We start from the raw sequence: 14,488 nt of genomic DNA, 5'->3' as shown, positions 1-14,488 counted from the left end.
TGCTTTTAGTGTCCCTGTGTGTTTTCTCCCAGTGTCCTGGAGACTAATCGTTAATTGCTGGAGGGTTAGCAAGTTTATCCAAGGTCCTTCCCCACTCCCCACTCCCCTTTCCCAGTGCATTTTCCTTGGATTCTTGGTGGTGACCCGGAGCTGAGTGATTGCCTGCTTCTCCCAGCCCGATCCAACATTATCCCTGGAGCTGTGACTGGGAGTGAGTGAGGGAGCGGCTGAATAATCATCACTCGGTTCTGCCCACATTGCGATTCCAAGTCTGGGCTGTACTTGCAGAGTGTTCCTTCAAACACTGACGGATCATCCTTCCAGAATTCCTGCTCTGATCTGAGATTTCCACCGTGGTTTTAAATGTATATATGTGCGTGTGTGTGCACATGCGTGTGTGTGCACATGCGTGTGTGCACATGCATATCTGTGCACATGTGTGTGCATGTGTGTGTGCACATGTGTGTGCATGTGTGTGCGTGTGTGCACATGCATGTGTGTGCGTGTGTGCACATGCATGTGTGTGCACGTGTGCACATGTGCACATGCGTGTCTGTACACATGCGTGTCTGTACACATGCGTGTCTGTACACATGCGTGTCTGTACACATGCGTGTCTGTACACATGCGTGTCTGTGCACATGCGTGTCTGTGCACATGCATATCTGTGCACATGTGTGTGCATGTGTGTGCGCACGTGTGTGCATGTGTGCGTGCACATGTGTGTGCATGTGTGCACATGCATGTGTGCACATGTGCACATGCGTGTCTGTGCACATGCGTGTCTGTGCACGTGTGTGTGTGCACATGCGTGTCTGTGCACATGCGTGTGTGTGTGTGCGTGTGTTTGCGTCTATACATTTAGTGACACTCTCTCTCCCCACAGGACTCCTGTTATAGCTGGAGGCCTCTTTGTGATAGACAAAGCCTGGTTCAATCACCTTGGAAAGTATGACACTGCGATGGATATCTGGGGTGGAGAGAACTTTGGTAAGACCATTGTAGGGAGATATTAAAGTTTAACCTGACCCTGTGTATGAATTCATATCGTATTGTTATACAGATTATGCTGTATAACCCTGAATTGGATTGGATGCCTGATGTGGAGGCAGCAGGATTGGGGAAACAGGCCCACCTGATTTTGTTTGATTCATTAGTGAGATGTGGGTGTCACTGCTTTCATTCTCCATCTCCAATCTGCAAAGTTAGTATTGGGCCTCCCTCCTGGATCGCCACTCAGGGTTTTAATATAACTGACTGGCCCACAAGGCCCCTCCATAGAACCATAGAATCCCGACAGTCCAGAAGGAGGACATTCGGCCCATCGAGTCTGCACCAACTCTCTGAAAGAGCATCCCACCCAGACCCTCCCCTCCACCCTATCCCCGTAACCACACACATTTAGCACGGCCAATCCACCTAACCTGCACATCTTTGGACTGTGGGAGGAAACCGGAGCACCCGGAGGAAACCCACTCAGACACGGGGAGAACGTGCAAACTCCACACAGACAGTGACCCAAGGCTGGAATTAAACCCAGGTCCCTGGCGCTGTGAGGCAGCAGTGCTAACCACTGTGCTACCGTGCCGCCCCTTCAGAGGCAGTGAAGAATGAAGCACCTCGTTATGGGACTAGAGTCACAGATAGACTGGACTGGGTAAAGACAGCAGCATTCAATGCCCAAAGGCAGATTCATGGACAGGATTTATAACAGAACAATAATCCACACTTTTACTCATACCAACTTTCCTAATCCCAGATATTTAAACTGAGTTTGGATGCAGCGAGGGGGGGGGGATTTAAACTCATTTTCTCTGCATTAGTCATCCAGTAATACAACCAATACACAACTCAAAGCCATTTGGAGACAGGCTAATTGTTGTATGGTTAATGTGAGGACACTGTCTGAGGCTCAATCCAGGGTGAACTGAACCCAGCTCCGGTGGGAACTGGGCCCTCCGTATCGGAGCACACCAAACTGAACCCAGCTCAGATAGGGACTAGACCCTCCGTATCGGGGAACACCAAACTGAACCCAGCTCAGATAGGAACTGGGCCCTCCATATCGGAGAACACCAAACTGAACCCAGCTCAGATAAGAACTGGGCCCTCCGTATCGGAGCACACCAAACTGAACCCAGCTCAGATAGGGACTAGACCCTCCGTATCGGGGAACACCAAACTGAACGCAGCTCAGATAAGAACTGGACCCTCCATATCGGGGAACACCAAACTGAACCCAGCTCAGATAGGAACTGGACCCTCCGTATCAGAGAACACCAAACTGAACCCAGCTCAGATAGGGACTGGGCCCTCCATATCGGGGAACACCAAACTGAACCCAGCTCAGATAGGGACTGGACCCTCCGTATCAGAGAACACCAAACTGAACCCAGCTCAGATAGGGACTGGGCCCTCCATATCGGGGAACACCAAACTGAACCCAGCTCAGATAGGGACTGGACCCTCCATATCGGGGAACACCAAACTGAACCCAGCTCAGATAGGGACTGGACCCTCCATATCGGGGAACACCAAACTGAACCCAGCTCAGATAGGGACTGGGCCCTCCGTATCGGGGAACACCAAACTGAACCCAGCTCAGATAGGGACTGGACCCTCCGTATCGGGGAACACCAAACTGAACCCAGCTCAGATAGGAACTGGGCCCTCCATATCGAGGAACAGCAAACTGAACCCAGCTCAGATAGGAACTGGACCCTCCATATCGGGGAACACCAAACTGAACCCAGCTCCGATAGGGACTAGACCCTCCATATCGAGGAACAGCAAACTGAACCCAGCTCAGATAGGAACTGGACCCTCCATATCGGGGAACACCAAACTGAACCCAGCTCCGATAGGGACTAGACCCTCCGTATCGGGGAACACCAAACTGAACCCAGCTCAGATAGGAACTGGACCCTCCATATCGAGGAACACCAAACTGAACCCAGCTCAGATAGGAACTGGACCCTCCATATCGGGGAACACCAAACTGAACCCAGCTCAGATAGGGACTAGACCCTCCATATCGGGGAACACCAAACTGAACCCAGCTCAGATAGGGACTAGACCCTCCATATCGGGGAACACCAAACTGACCCAGCTCAGATAGGGACTGGACCCTCCATATCGGGGAACACCAAACTGAACCCAGCTCCGATAGGGACTAGACCCTCCATATCGAGGAACAGCAAACTGAACCCAGCTCAGATAGGAACTGGACCCTCCATATCGGGGAACACCAAACTGACCCCAGCTCAGATAGGGACTAGACCCTCCATATCGGGGAACAGCAAACTGAACCCAGCTCAGATAGGGACTGGACCCTCCGTATCGGGGAACACCAAACTGACCCCAGCTCAGATAGGGACTGGACCCTCCGTATCAGAGAACACCAAACTGACCCCAGCTCAGATAGGGACTGGACCCTCCGTATCGGGGAACACCAAACTGAACCCAGCTCAGATAGGGACTGGACCCTCCGTATCGGGGAACACCAAACTGACCCCAGCTCAGATAGGGACTGGACCCTCCGTATCGGGGAACACCAAACTGACCCCAGCTCAGATAGGGACTGGACCCTCCATATCGGGGAACACCAAACTGACCCAGCTCAGATAGGAACTGGACCCTCCGTATCGGGGAACACCAAACTGAACCCAGCTCAGATAGGAACTGGGCCCTCCATATCGGGGAACACCAAACTGAACCCAGCTCAGATAGGAACTGGACCCTCCGTATCGGGGAACACCAAACTGACCCCAGCTCAGATAGGAACTGGGCCCTCCGTATCGGGGAACACCAAACTGACCCCAGCTCAGATAGGAACTGGACCCTCCATATCGGGGAACACCAAACTGACCCAGCTCAGATAGGAACTGGACCCTCCGTATCGGGGAACACCAAACTGACCCCAGCTCAGATAGGAACTGGGCCCTCCGTATCGGGGAACACCAAACTGAACCCAGCTCAGATAGGAACTGGGCCCTCCGTATCGGGGAACACCAAACTGACCCAGCTCAGATAGGAACTGGACCCTCCGTATCGGGGAACACCAAACTGACCACTCCCCTTCATTGGAGCTGCATCTGTGCACTGCAGGGGGGGGCAGGGTACAGGGGCAGGGTACAGCGGGCAAGGAGTAGACTACATTGGGCAGGGTACAGGGGGAAGTTTCAAGGTGCAGGTGGACGGTTAAAGAGGTCAGGAGGCAGGGTTAACAGGGGGAAAGTTGCAGGGGACAGGAGGCAGGGTTAACAGGGGGAAAGTTGCAGGGGACAGGAGGCAGGGTTAACAGGGGGAAAGTTGCAGGGGACAGGAGGCAGGGTGCAGGGCACAGGGGGGCAAGGGGTAGTGTACAGTAGGCGGGAGGGCACGGTACGGGGGGAAAGTTACAGGGTGCAGGGGGAAGGTTATAGAGGACGGGGGGAGGCAGGGTGCAGGGCACAGGGGGCAAGGGGCAGCGTTCAGTAGGTGGGTGCAGGGCACAGGGGGCAAGGGGTAGCATTCAGCAGGTGGGGGGCAGGGTACGGGGCAAGGGGCAGCATTCAGTAGGCGGGGCAGGGTACAGGGGGCAAGGGACAGCATTCAGTCGGCAGGGGGCAGGATACAGGGGGAAAGTTATAGAGGACAGTAGGCAGGGTGAAGGGTGAAGATTACGGGGTGCAGTAGGCAAGGTGAAGGGGGAAGATTTTGGGGTGCAGTAGGCAGGGTGGAGGGGGAAGATTTTGGGGTGCAGTAGGCAGGGTGGAGGGGGAAGATTTTGGGGTGCAGTAGGCAGGGTGGAGGGGGAAGATTTTGGGGTGCAGTAGGCAGGGTGCAGGGTACAGGGGGCAGGGTTCAGTAGGCGGGGCAGGCAGGGTTAATAGGGGGTTGGATGGGAAAGCCTCAAAGGGAAGGTACAGATTTTTACCGAAGTGTCTATACTTTGTATTGTTTGGTCTAAGTGGAGGGACAGGAAGCAGCACTCAACCCCCCTCCCCTTCATTCCCCTTCATTCCCCTTCATTCCCTTTGGCCCATTATCCTGAAAGTGTGCCCCACGTTTCAGATTCTCGACAGAGGGAAACAATCTGTCTCTATCGATCCTGCCAAACCCCTTCAGAAACTTCACATTTTCACTGAGATTATCTCTCATCCGTCTGAGCTCTGAGAATATAAATCTAATTTAATCAGCCTGTGATCAGAGGGCTCTCGCCCAGGGACTAGCCTAACCAACCTGTGACTCTCTCCGCAGGCAGGTTAGCTGTGAGTGGATGCTCATGCAGAGTATCTACCCCAGCATGGCCCAGCTGGGCCGAATGGCCTGTTCCTGTGCTGTACATTCTGTGATCAGACTTGTGTCGTTCTTGCAGAGATGTCCTTCCGAGTGTGGATGTGTGGTGGGAGTTTGGAAATCATTCCCTGCAGTCGAGTGGGTCACGTCTTCCGTAAGAAACATCCCTATGTTTTCCCAGACGGCAACGCTAACACCTACATCAAGTACGTTCCCAAAGCTGTGCGGGGGTCGGCAGTGACCTCACTGGCAAATAGAGTGCCCCTCTTAAAGGGGTGGCTTCTGTTTCTAAATGATCTGAATGAGAGGGTGAGCTGGGTCTCATTTCTCACAACACAATTATTGCCCAGTTCACCAAGATTCCCAACCTGTGAGTTCGAGTGTTCGAGTGAAAGTCTGTCGGTTGAGGGAGGGCGAGGGAAACTCTGACAGCTGAGGGAGGGCGAGGGAAACTCTGACAGCTGAGGGAGGGCGAGTGAAACTCTGACAGCCGAGAGAGGGCGAGGGAAACTCTGACAGCTGAGGGAGGGCGAGGGAAACTCTGACAGCTGAGGGAGGGCGAGGGAAACTCTGATAGCCGAGGGAGGGCGAGGGAAACTCTGACAGCTGAGGGAGGGCGAGGGAAACTCTGACAGCTGAGGGAGGGCGAGGGAAACTCTGACAGCTGAGGGAGGGCGAGGGAAACTCTGACAGCTGAGGGAGGGCGAGGGAAACTCTGACAGCTGAGGGAGGGCGAGGGAAACTCTGGCAGCTGAGGGAGGGCGAGGGAAACTCTGACAGCTGAGGGAGGGCGAGGGAAACTCTGACAGCTGAGGGAGGGCGAGGGAAACTCTGACAGTTGAGGGAGGGTGTGGGAAACTCTGACACCTGAGGGAGGGTGAGGGAGGCAGTGAGAGCTGAGGGAGGGCGAGTGAAACTCTGACAGCTGAAGGAGGGCGAGGGAAACTCTGACAGCTGAGGGAGTGCAAGGGAGGCAGTGACAGCTGAGGGAGGATGAGGGAAACTCTGACAGTTGAGGGAGGGTGAGGGAATTACTGACAGTTGAGGGAGGGCGAGGGAAACTCTGACAGCTGAGGGAGGGCGAGGGAAACTCTGACAGCTGAGGGAGGGTGAGGGAGGCGCTGACAGCTGAGGGAGGGTGAGGGAGGCACTGACAGCTGAGGGAGGGTGAGGGAGGCACTGACAGCTGAGGGAGGGTGAGGGAGGCACTGACAGCTGAGGGAGGGCAAGGGAGGCACTGACAGCTGAGGGAGGGCGAGGGAGGCACTGACAGCTGAGGGAGGGTGAGGGAAACTCTGACAGCTGAGGGAGGGCGAGGGAGGCACTGACAGCTGAGGGAGGGCGAGGGAGGCACTGACAGCTGAGGGAGGGTGAGGGAAACTCTGACAGCTGAGGGAGGGCGAGGGAGGCACTGACAGCTGAGGGAGGGCGAGGGAGGCACTGACAGCTGAGGGAGGGTGAGGGAAACTCTGACAGCTGAGGGAGGGTGAGGGTGATGTGCCTTTTTTTAAGTGTCGTCATGAAGGAGCTGAAACCAAAAATGTTTACCCTGAAGAGATTGAAGAGCGGCCAGTGGTGATTGGGTGATGATCTGGGCTGTGATGCCTGCCGCAGTTGAATAGGCTCAGTTCACAGACATCATAAATCAGCACTTGGCTGGCTGTGCAGAGCTGGAAAAGTTGTCTTTATCCAGGCCAGCTGCAATTCCCAGCCCGGATCAACCGTCCGTCCCTCAGGGTCAGGAGTTATTGTTCGGGGTTAATTCGGGGCATGCGCTGATCTGACAGGTCACAGGGCTGGAATGTGACTGTGTCGCCCGCCTGAGGCTCGTACAATCGCACCCGAGGCCAACGGAGAAGACCGTTCAGTGAGCGTGCTGGTAAAATCAGGGCCAGACAGGCATAGAGGGTTACAGCATGGAAACAGGCCCTTCGGCCCAACTTGTCCATGCTGCCCCGTTTTTTAAACCCCTAAGCTAGTCCCAGTTGTCCACGTTGAGCCCATATCCCTCTATACCCATCTTACCCATGTAACTGTCCAAATGCTTTTTAAAAGACAAAATTGTACCCACCTCTCCTACTGCCCCTGGCAGCTTGTTCCAGACACTCACCACCCTCTGTGTGAAACAATGACCCCTCTGGACACTTTCCAGCTGAGATAGGGACAATGTGAATTTACAGGGGCCTCTGTCCATGTAACAGAGCAGCAGCGAGTGTGTTCCCTCTGGAGTTACTAACCGGGGTACAGATCCACAGGGAATAGCGACAGGGTGACACACACCTTTCACTGACCGGTGGAACATACACCCTGCCTCTCCACAACTCCACCCCCCTCCCCCCCGCTATCCCGTCTCCTCCCCCCCCCAATCCCGTCTCCTCCCCCCCGCCATCCCGTCTCCTCCCCCCCCCCAATCCCGTCTCCTCCCCCCCCAATCCCGTCTCCTCCCCCCCCCAATCCCGTCTCCTCCCCCCCCAATCCCGTCTCCTCCCCCCCCAATCCCGTCTCCTCCCCCCCCAATCCCGTCTCCTCCCCCCCCAATCCCGTCTCCTCCCCCCCAATCCCGTCTCCTCCCCCCCAATCCCGTCTCCTCCCCCCCAATCCCGTCTCCTCCCCCCCCCAATCCCGTCTCCTCCCCCCCCCAATCCCGTCTCCTCCCCCCCCCAATGCCGTCTCCTCCCCCCCGCAATCCCGTCTCCTCCCCCCCCAATCCCGTCTCCTCCCCCCCCCCAATCCCGTCTCCTCCCCCCCCCAATCCCGTCTCCTCCCCCCCCCAATCCCGTCTCCTCCCCCCCCCAATCCCGTCTCCTCCCCCCCCCAATCCCGTCTCCTCCCCCTCCCAATCCCGTCTCCTCCCCCCCCCAATCCCGTCTCCTCCCCCCCCCAATCCCGTCTCCTCCCCCCCCAATCCCGTCTCCTCCCCCCCCCAATCCCGTCTCCTCCCCCCCCCAATCCCGTCTCCTCCCCCCCCAATCCCGTCTCCTCCCCCCCCAATCCCGTCTCCTCCCCCCCCCAATCCCGTCTCCTCCCCCCCCCAATCCCGTCTCCTCCCCCCCCCAATCCCGTCTCCTCCCCCCCCAATCCCGTCTCCTCCCCCCCCAATCCCGTCTCCTCCCCCCCCAATCCCGTCTCCTCCCCCCCCAATCCCGTCTCCTCCCCCCCCAATCCCGTCTCCTCCCCCCCCAATCCCGTCTCCTCCCCCCCCAATCCCGTCTCCTCCCCCCCCAATCCCGTCTCCTCCCCCCCCAATCCCGTCTCCTCCCCCCCCAATCCCGTCTCCTCCCCCCCCAATCCCGTCTCCTCCCCCCCCAATCCCGTCTCCTCCCCCCCCAATCCCGTCTCCTCCCCCCCCAATCCCGTCTCCTCCCCCCCCAATCCCGTCTCCTCCCCCCCCAATCCCGTCTCCTCCCCCCCCAATCCCGTCTCCTCCCCCCCAATCCCGTCTCCTCCCCCCCAATCCCGTCTCCTCCCCCCCCAATCCCGGCTCCTCCCCCCCCAATCCCGGCTCCTCCCCCCCCAATCCCGGCTCCTCCCCCCCCAATCCCGGCTCCTCCCCCCCCAATCCCGGCTCCTCCCCCCCCAATCCCGGCTCCTCCCCCCCCAATCCCGGCTCCTCCCCCCCCAATCCCGGCTCCTCCCCCCCCAATCCCGGCTCCTCCCCCCCCAATCCCGGCTCCTCCCCCCCCAATCCCGGCTCCTCCCCCCCCAATCCCGGCTCCTCCCCCCCCAATCCCGGCTCCTCCCCCCCCAATCCCGGCTCCTCCCCCCCCAATCCCGGCTCCTCCCCCCCCAATCCCGGCTCCTCCCCCCCCAATCCCGGCTCCTCCCCCCCCAATCCCGGCTCCTCCCCCCCCAATCCCGTCTCCTCCCCCCCAATCCCGTCTCCTCCCCCCCCAATCCCGTCTCCTCCCCCCCCAATCCCGTCTCCTCCCCCCCAATCCCGTCTCCTCCCCCCCCAATCCCGTCTCCTCCCCCCCCAATCCCGTCTCCTCCCCCCCCAATCCCGTCTCCTCCCCCCCCCAATCCCGTCTCCTCCCCCCCCAATCCCGTCTCCTCCCCCCCCAATCCCGTCTCCTCCCCCCCAATCCCGTCTCCTCCCCCCCCAATCCCGTCTCCTCCCCCCCCAATCCCGTCTCCTCCCCCCCAATCCCGTCTCCTCCCCCCCCAATCCCGTCTCCTCCCCCCCAATCCCGTCTCCTCCCCCCCCAATCCCGTCTCCTCCCCCCCCATCCCGTCTCCTCCCCCCCCATCCCGTCTCCTCCCCCCCCCATCCCGTCTCCTCCCCCCCCCATCCCGTCTCCTCCCCCCCCCATCCCGTCTCCTCCCCCCCCCATCCCGTCTCCTCCCCCCCCCATCCCGTCTCCTCCCCCCCCATCCCGTCTCCTCCCCCCCCAATCCCGTCTCCTCCTCCCCCAATCCCGTCTCCTCCCCCCCCAATCCCGTCTCCTCCCCCCCCAATCCCGTCTCCTCCCCCCCCAATCCCGTCTCCTCCCCCCCAATCCCGTCTCCTCCCCCCCCAATCCCGTCTCCTCCCCCCCCAATCCCGTCTCCTCCCCCCCAATCCCGTCTCCTCCCCCCCCAATCCCGTCTCCTCCCCCCCAATCCCGTCTCCTCCCCCCCCAATCCCGTCTCCTCCCCCCCCAATCCCGTCTCCTCCCCCCCCAATCCCGTCTCCTCCCCCCCCAATCCCGTCTCCTCCCCCCCCATCCCGTCTCCTCCCCCCCCATCCCGTCTCCTCCCCCCCCATCCCGTCTCCTCCCCCCCCATCCCGTCTCCTCCCCCCCCATCCCGTCTCCTCCCCCCCCAATCCCGTCTCCTCCCCCCCCAATCCCGTCTCCTCCCCCCCCATCCCGTCTCCTCCCCCCCCATCCCGTCTCCTCCCCCCCCATCCCGTCTCCTCCCCCCCCATCCCGTCTCCTCCCCCCCCCATCCCGTCTCCTCCCCCCCCCATCCCGTCTCCTCCCCCCCCATCCCGTCTCCTCCCCCCCCATCCCGTCTCCTCCCCCCCCAATCCCGTCTCCTCCTCCCCCAATCCCGTCTCCTCCCCCCCCAATCCCGTCTCCTCCCCCCCCAATCCCGTCTCCTCCCCCCCCAATCCCGTCTCCTCCCCCCCCAATCCCGTCTCCTCCCCCCCCAATCCCGTCTCCTCCCCCCCCAATCCCGTCTCCTCCCCCCCCAATCCCGTCTCCTCCCCCCCCAATCCCGTCTCCTCCCCCCCCAATCCCGTCTCCTCCCCCCCCAATCCCGTCTCCTCCCCCCCCAATCCCGTCTCCTCCCCCCCCAATCCCGTCTCCTCCCCCCATCCCGTCTCCTCCCCCCATCCCGTCTCCTCCCCCCCATCCTGTCTCCTCCCCCCCATCCCGTCTCCTCCCCACCCAATCCCGTCTCCTCCCCACCCAATCCCGTCTCCTCCCCACCCAATCCCGTCTCCTCCCCACCCAATCCCGTCTCCTCCCCCCCATCCCGTCTCCTCCCGCCCCATCCCGTCTCCTCCCCCCCCATCCCGTCTCCTCCCCCCCCATCCCGTCTCCTCCCCCCCCATCCCATCTCCTCCCCCCCCATCCCGTCTCTTCCCCCCCCATCCCGTCTCCTCCCCCCCCATCCCGTCTCCTCCCCCCCCATCCCGTCTCCTCCCCCTCCCCATCCCGTCTCCTCCCCCTCCCCCATCCCGTCTCCTCCCCCTCCCCATCCCGTCTCCTCCCCCTCCCCCATCCCGTCTCCTCCCCCTCCCCCATCCCGTCTCCTCCCTCTCCCCCATCCCGTCTCTTCCCCCTCCCCCATCCCGTCTCCTTGCCCCTGCCCTCTCCCCTATCCCCCCCGCCCCTTCTCTGTTTTACAGAAACACGGAGCGTACGGTTGAAGTTTGGATGGATGAGTTTAAACGTTTTTATTACGCAGCCCGACCATCTGCCCGAGGACGGCCGTACGGAGAGTAAGTATCAGCGTTCAGGGCTGCGCTGAGGCCACTGTGTGGAATCAGCTTTATTTGTTTGCGGGATGTGGGTGTCGCTGGCTGGGCCCCTCCCTATTCGCCCTGGAACTGCATGGCCGTTTCCAAATCAGCCACATTGCTGTGGGTCTGGAGTTATAAACAGTCTGGACATTAGTGAACTGTAGTGTGATTCAAACTCAGATCCCTGAACATGACCCTGTGTCTTACTGGGATTACTATCTCAATGGAAACAAATTAAAACATGCTACCGTGCAAAGGGACCTGGGGGTCCTTGTGCATGAGACGCAAAAGCCCAGTCTGCAGGTGCAACAAGTGATCAAGAAGGCAAATGGGATGTTGGCCTATATTGCGAGGGGGATAGAATATAAAAGCAGGGATGTCTTGCTGCATCTGTACAGGGCATTGGTGAGGCCGCAGCTGGAATACTGTGTGCAGTATTGGTCCCCTTATATGAGGAAGGATATATTGGCATTGGAGGGAGTGCAGAGAAGGTTCACCAGGTTGATACCGGAGATGAGGGGTTTGGATTATGAGGAGAGGCTGAGGAGATTGGGTTTGTACTCGTTGGAGTTTAGAAGGATGAGGGGGGATCTTATGGAGACTTATAAGATAATGCGGGGGCTGGATAGGGTGGAGGCGGAGAGATTCTTTCCACTTAGTAAGGAAGTTAAAACTAGAGGACACAGCCTCAAAATAAAGGGGGGTCAGTTTAAGACAGAGTTGAGGAGGAACTTCTTCTCCCAGAGGGTGGTGAATCTCTGGAATTCTCTGCCCACTGAGGTGGTAGAGGCTACCTCGCTGAATATGTTTAAAGCGCGGATGGATGGATTCCTGATCGGTAAGGGAATTAAGGGTTATGGGGATCAGGCGGGTAAGTGGTACTGATCCACGTCAGATCAGCCATGATCTTATTGAATGGCGGGGCAGGCTCGAGGGGCGAGATGGCCTACTCCTGCTCCTATTTCTTATGTTCTTATGTCTCTGCGTGGCCCCGTGTCTCTGCGTGGCCCCGTGTCTCTGCGTGGCCCCGTGTCTCTGCGTGGCCCCGTGTCTCTGCGTGGCCCCGTGTCTCTGCGTGGCCCCGTGTCTCTGCGTGGCCCCGTGTCTCTGCGTGGCCCCGTGTCTCTGCGTGACCCCGTGTCTCTGCGTGGCCCCGTGTCTCTGCGTGGCCCCGTGTCTCTGCGTGTCCCCGTGTCTCTGCGTGTCCCCGTGTCTCTGCGTGGCCCCGTGCCTCTGCGTGGCCCCGTGCCTCTGCGTGGCCCCGTGCCTCTGCGTGGCCCCGTGCCTCTGCGCGGCCCCGTGCCTCTGCGCGGCCCCGTGCCTCTGCGCGGCCCCGTGCCTCTGCGCGGCCCCGTGCCTCTGCGCGGCCCCGTGCCTCTGCGCGGCCCCGTGCCTCTGCGCGGCCCCGTGCCTCTGCGCGGCCCCGTGCCTCTGCGCGGCCCCGTGCCTCTGCGCGGCCCCGTGCCTCTGCGCGGCCCCGTGCCTCTGCGCGACCCCGTGCCTCTGCGCGGCCCCGTGCCTCTGCGCGGCCCCGTGCCTCTGCGCGGCCCCGTGTCTCTGCGTGACCCCGTGCCTCTGCGTGTTTTTATATTTGTGTGGGATTGCCTTGTTCTGATTTGAAGATTATATCCCCCCAGTTTGACTCTTCCCCCAGTTTGACTCTTCCCCCAGTTTGACTCTCCCCCCAGTTTGACTCTCCCCCCAGTTTGACTCTTCCCCCAGTTTGACTCTTCCCCCAGTTTGACTCTTCCCCCAGTTTGACTCTCCCCCCAGTTTGACTCTCCCCCCAGTTTGACTCTCCCCCCAGTTTGACTCTCCCCCCAGTTTGACTCTCCCCCCAGTTTGGCTCTCCCCCCAGTTTGGCTCTCCCCCCAGTTTGGCTCTCCCCCCAGTTTGGCTCTCCCCCCAGTTTGGCTCTCCCCCCAGTATGGCTCTCCCCCCAGTTTGGCTCTCCCCCCAGTTTGGCTCTCCCCCCAGTTTGGCTCTCCCCCCAGTTTGGCTCTTCCCCCAGTTTGGCTCTTCCCCCAGTTTGGCTCTTCCCCCAGTTTGGCTCTTCCCCCAGTTTGACTCTTCCCCCAGTTTGACTCTTCCCCCAGTTTGACTCTTCCCCATCAGCAGAGAACCTTTCACTCGATCTACCCCATCAATTCCTTCCAAGATCCTAAGGAAGTTCCGATAAGCGTCTCTCCCGGGTGGAGGGTGTTGGTTCTAGTTCAGTTTGGCGAACACGCCTGCAGCCTGGTCAGACACCGTGCTGCAGCCCTCTGCCTGTAACTAAACCCTGGCCCCTTTGGAAAGGTAAATCCCAGGGGTCCCGGGGGGGAGTCTCCCCCATCCTAGGGGGTAGGGAGGGGGACATTCATGGCATTGCGGGGTAGGCCAGAGGGGAAGGAGGTCCCGGAGCTCCAATGTCCCAGAGGAGGGGGGGTCTTCAGAGTGAGCCCGCCTCCCCACCGACTCACCCGAAATGGGATAAATATCACATGCTCACCTTAACTGCACCCACTCGCACCAGCCCAAACCCTGAGGCTGGGTGGGAAAGGATCCTTAATTGGCCATGAAGAACCTGATGCATCAATGGATGGGATTCTCAGCCAGAGTCCTGTCCACCCAAGCGGGAAATGGCGTCTGGGTTTGGGTTCGGAGAGCAGGGAATGAGAGGAGTTCTAATTGAGGGATACAGGATGCTAAAGGGAATGGACAGGGTGGAAGGAGAGTGGCTGTTTCCTCTTGTTGGACGTTCTAGAACGAGAGGCGAAGGAGGGCAGATTTAAAATAGAAATGAATAGGAATTACTTCACTCAAAGGGTGGTGAATCTGTGGAATTCTCTACCCCAGAGTTCAGTGGATGCAGAACACTAAACAAACTGAGGAGGTAGATTCGGGTTTTTAATCAGTCAGGGGCTGAAGGGTTGTGGGGAGCGGACAGGAAGGTTGACATGAGATCAGCCACGATCACATAGAATGGAGGAGGAAGTACCATTTCCCAATATATCATTTTCTTATTGCCGACCTTAACAACAGTGCATTCCACTCCCTCTCTCTGTAATCTCCCCAAGCCCCACATCCCTCCCTATCTCTGTAATCTCCCCAAGTCCCACATCCCTCCCTATCTCTGTAATCTCCCCAAGTCCCACATCTCTCCCTATCTCTGTAATCTCCCCAGGTCCCACATCCCTCCCTATCTCTGTAATCTCCTCCAATCCCCACATCCCTCCCTATCTCTGTAATCTCCTCCAATCCCCACATCCCTCCCTA

The 14,488-nt window shown here is 59.4% G+C and overlaps 1 long non-coding RNA gene across 1 annotated transcript; it reads left to right on the top strand.

The window, feature by feature from the left end:
* The first annotated feature begins 883 nt into the window (after positions 1-883).
* Positions 884-11,209, top strand: LOC144490828 (uncharacterized). The gene is made up of 3 exons (XR_013497352.1): positions 884-990; positions 5,360-5,486; positions 11,117-11,209. It is a non-coding gene; the product is annotated as an uncharacterized LOC144490828 (long non-coding RNA).
* Positions 11,210-14,488: the final 3,279 nt, after the last annotated feature.

This window comes from Mustelus asterias, unplaced genomic scaffold (genome assembly GCF_964213995.1).
Source record: "Mustelus asterias unplaced genomic scaffold, sMusAst1.hap1.1 HAP1_SCAFFOLD_3876, whole genome shotgun sequence".
NCBI lineage: Eukaryota > Metazoa > Chordata > Chondrichthyes > Carcharhiniformes > Triakidae > Mustelus > Mustelus asterias.
Note: the sequence above shows the minus strand (reverse complement) of the source record. Positions and strands in the feature narration are given on the sequence as shown.